This window comes from Bison bison, unplaced genomic scaffold (genome assembly GCF_000754665.1).
Source record: "Bison bison bison isolate TAMUID 2011002044 unplaced genomic scaffold, Bison_UMD1.0 scf7180017864266, whole genome shotgun sequence".
Taxonomy (NCBI): domain Eukaryota; kingdom Metazoa; phylum Chordata; class Mammalia; order Artiodactyla; family Bovidae; genus Bison; species Bison bison.
The window spans coordinates 802,198-806,278 of NW_011494838.1; the positions used below are offsets into that span (position 1 = coordinate 802,198).

General features: G+C 48.1%; 1 protein-coding gene across 1 annotated transcript in view; it reads left to right on the forward strand.

The window, feature by feature from the left end:
• Positions 1-4,081, forward strand: part of SNTG2 (syntrophin, gamma 2) — a 74,437-nt gene that overhangs the window by 14,516 nt on the left and 55,840 nt on the right. The gene's annotated exons all lie outside the window — the stretch shown is intronic.

Below are 4,081 nucleotides of genomic sequence, written 5' to 3' on the forward strand. Positions count from 1 at the left end.
CAAAGCAGGCGTCCTTACCGAGTCTGCTGGCTGCGGGGCTCCACGCACCCTGCGTGTCCTCTAAGGATGGAACCTCAGCTCAGCTCTTCAGACTGTCTCTTTATTTTCAAAGTTGGTGGAGTTTTCCCCCGTTTTGAGCCAAGAGTGAGTGATAGGAGGCTGGACGAGGGCTTCCCGCCCTCTCCCCCAGCGCCCCGTCTCTCAGCGCCTCTGGGTCAGGTCTCTGTCCCGCCCCTCTCCCCCCAGCGCCCCGTCTCTCGGCGCCTCTGGGTCAGGTCTCTGTCTCCCTGCTTAGCTCCTCTTGCAGCACCAATCGCTCAGGGTGCTGGTGAGCTCCGCACTGAAGGGCAGGCTTCCTGGATGAGTTACCTTAACCCTGAATAACCGGAGGAAAAGCTCGTCTGGATCGCCTCAGATGCACGCGCTGGCACTCTCATCTGCTCACAATGTGTAAACTTCAGGTGGTGAAACAGCTAAAGGGTCGGCTTAGGTCATTCTTCACCGACAGCAAGAGGTGACTGACACGTCAGACCCGGTGGTAAATTCCAGAGCAGGATGCTGTGGTTCATAAACAGCAGACCCGGCCGACGGTGGACCACACGGCGGAAGGATGCTCTGGGCGCTCGGGTCTGTGAAGGGCAGTTTCTCCTTCTCCGACTCTGGGTCACGGGACCACGGCTGGAGTAACCAGCACCAGCAATTCTGGGCTTTATAGTGAGGACCAAAGAGCTCTTCCAACAAAGGACCTAGAGGATCACACACATGTTTGCAGCGAGTGTAGAGGTGCGAGTAACATTTTCTGATAGTTCACCCTCTGATCTGAAGTGACGCTTGTGTGGCGGAAGGCTGCCTCCTCCTGGGGGGACACTGCGTGTCTTCTTGTCTGCCGAGCCAGGATTGTTTGGGTTATTTCAGGCCGGCCCGCATCTGCGCAAGGCGCACAGCACCTCCATGTAAACGTGGGGCTGAGTCAGTGCTCCCCAGACTGCTGCTTTTTAATCTGAGTATTCTGTACCATCTTTCAGTATAAAAATCCCACCCCCGTGCTGTGCTGGAAGGTGAACACGTGTCAGGAAGCAGGACTCCTCGGGAGTTGAGGGCGGGGCAGGGGCTGTGACCACAGCGCCCGTGACCCCTGCTGGGCGATGGCCATGCCCACGTGTGACTGGTCCTGGCCTTAAAGGACTCGGCGCTTGTGAAGGACGATGAAGTGGGTGTGAGACACCAGAAACACTGGATTTCCCTCGTTATTAACCCAGATTCTTGGTGCAGTTAACACTAAGGCTTTTTAGGAGGTATTATCATTTTCTAATATTCCCCAGAAGTTTATGTGAATGAATATTTAACATGTCTGAATCTTACTAATTAATTTGCAGAGAAAACAAATTATTTCTGTTATAACACAATTGTATTGCAAAGAATGATTAAATTTGCATAACCTCACATAACACTAGTGATAGCAGTTAATTTGACTTGAAACGGCAAGAATAACAAATACAGACGATCTCCCTGCAGCTAGTTTGCATGTTTGAATATTTATGTGGATAAAAATATATTATGGCCTGTTTCCATTTTACATCCTGATGTAATGACAGGGTTACCACAGAAATAAGCTGGAACCACTTTCAACTGAAACCCATTAACCTGTATTAATCTGACCAAAAAGTTTATTTTATTTAGGAACATTAATTAAAATTTTAAATTAAAATCAAACTTCCATGATACTGTTTTACATCCATTTTACCACTTTCCCTGGTGGCTCAGTCAGTAAAGACTCCACCTGCAATGCAGAATATGTGGGTTTGATCCCTGGGTCGGGAAGATCCCCTGGAGGAGGGCATGGCACCCCACTCCAGTATTCTTGCCTGGAGAATCCCATGGAAAGAGGAGCCTGGCGGGCTACAGTCCACACGACTGAGCGACTTCACTTTCACTTTTCACTTTCGTGCATTGGAGAAGGAAATGGCAACCCACTCCAGTGTTCTTGCCTGGAAAATCCCATGGATGGTGGGAGCCTGGTGGGCCGCAGTCCGTGGGGTCACAGAGTCGGACACAACTGAGCGACTAAACCACCACCACTAATTTGTTTCTTAGGACTAAAAGTGTCCATCAAAGGGACAACACTTCAAAGATTTGATTCGAAAGTTTTTTTTAATTGGCTTTTTTAAATGATGGAGAAAGAGAGAGAGAGACAGAGGTCTCTATCAGTAGGTCTCACCTAATGGGCAGTGGAGGTTTTTCTGGGCAAAGTCTCTGTAAATAGTAACTTCATTCAGTTCGGTTCAGTTCAGTCGCTCAGTCGTGTCCGACTCTTCGAGACCCCATGAATCGCACACCAGGCCTCCCTGTCCATCACCAACTCCCAGAGTTCACTCAGACTCACATCCATCGAGTCAGTGATGCCATCCAGCCATCTCATCCTCTGTCGTCCCCTTCTCCTCCTGCCCCCAATCCCTCCCAGCATCAGGGTCTTTTCCAATGAGTCAACTCTTCATTAGTTACCTAAAATACCATTGCGTTTAGTGGTATAAAGATTGTATTTTATTTTCAACAAAATTTAATATAGTTAATGACTAGAACTAACATTAACAATTGACATTAAATATTTTTCTGGAATTTAAAGAATGCCACTGTTAAAAGAATAGCTTATTACTTGGTTTTCAATATTTAACCAAAGACATAAAGCAAATCTAGATGAAGGCAAAAGATACCTGTTAAAATGGGCTCTGTGCGGGTCTCGGCCATCACCTGCACTGCGGCTGCTCCAGCCTTCTTGGTTCTTACTGTGGTTGCAAGACGCCCTGGGCAGTAACCCTGAGGGAACTTTGAAAAAGTAGAGGTTCTCTACTGGTAGGACCTGGAAATTACACAGCAGACCTGGTCACACAGTGAGACCAAGGTGGCCGGCAGAGAGAGAGGGCCCTGGGGGCCTGTTTTCACTGAGGTGGGAGGGGGCTTGGGTTTCCAGGGATCCGTCTTTGTTGGTCAATTTAAACATAAGGCGGGAACTTAAAGCCCAGGAAGAGCAAAAACAAGTGGCCCAACTGAAATCAACCCAGATGTCTAAGACATCTGAGCTGGCAAGGGGCGGGGGTAGGGGATTCCCGGCTCTGGTGTGTGGACGACAGTGTGATGCTACAAGCTGGGCCCCTCACACGGGGTCCCTGGGAGAGCAGAGCCGAAGTCAGGCACTTGCATTAAAGAAAAGACAGCTGCCAGGGTTTACACTGAAAAATGCTTTACATTTGGTGCAAATTTGTTCAGTCTTGTTAAAAGGAGGTTTCTTTCTTCCCCTATGATAATAGAAAAATTAAGTGGAAATATGCTATAGAGATTATACTCAAACTGTACAATGCAAAGGTTTTCTTTCCTTTTGCCTTTAATATTCTGGGCACATTCCCTTTAATTAAAACAGTCTGTGTAAATGTGTTCCCAAGAAAGGGGGAAGTCCTAAGGGACTTGTGTAATTCCTATTTTGTTGTCTGTGTCAACTTAATGGAAAATGGGGATCAGACTTTCCACATGTGCAATGAAATCCTTCATTTGTGCTTCTCATTAAACAAGGCTCTGTCTTTGGAAAGTAACTCTCTTAATGTGCTAAAATCAGCTGAATGTGTAGCTGCATTGGAGGGGCTGGTGATGTGACGTTGCATTTGCCCACACCCGTGTACACACGCGCACACGCACACGCACACAGACACACATGCACACGCACACGCACACACACGTGCTCACGTTCCCACATCACACATCCACATATGCACGCGTGTGCATGACCGTGCACACGTGCACACACAGATACAGTCACCTGTGCACACATGCACACATTCACCCACACAAAGTCCCACATGCACATACATCCGTATGCATGCACGCATATTCACACATGTGCACACACTCATACTCAATGTGCATACCTGTGCACACATGCACAGACTGCCTCTCACAGGCACATCCACATGTGTGCACACACACTTACACACGTGCACACACAGATACCCACACTCACACGTGTACCCATAGGCACACACACATACATTAACCTACACAGGCTCCCACGTCCACGTGCATGCACACACAC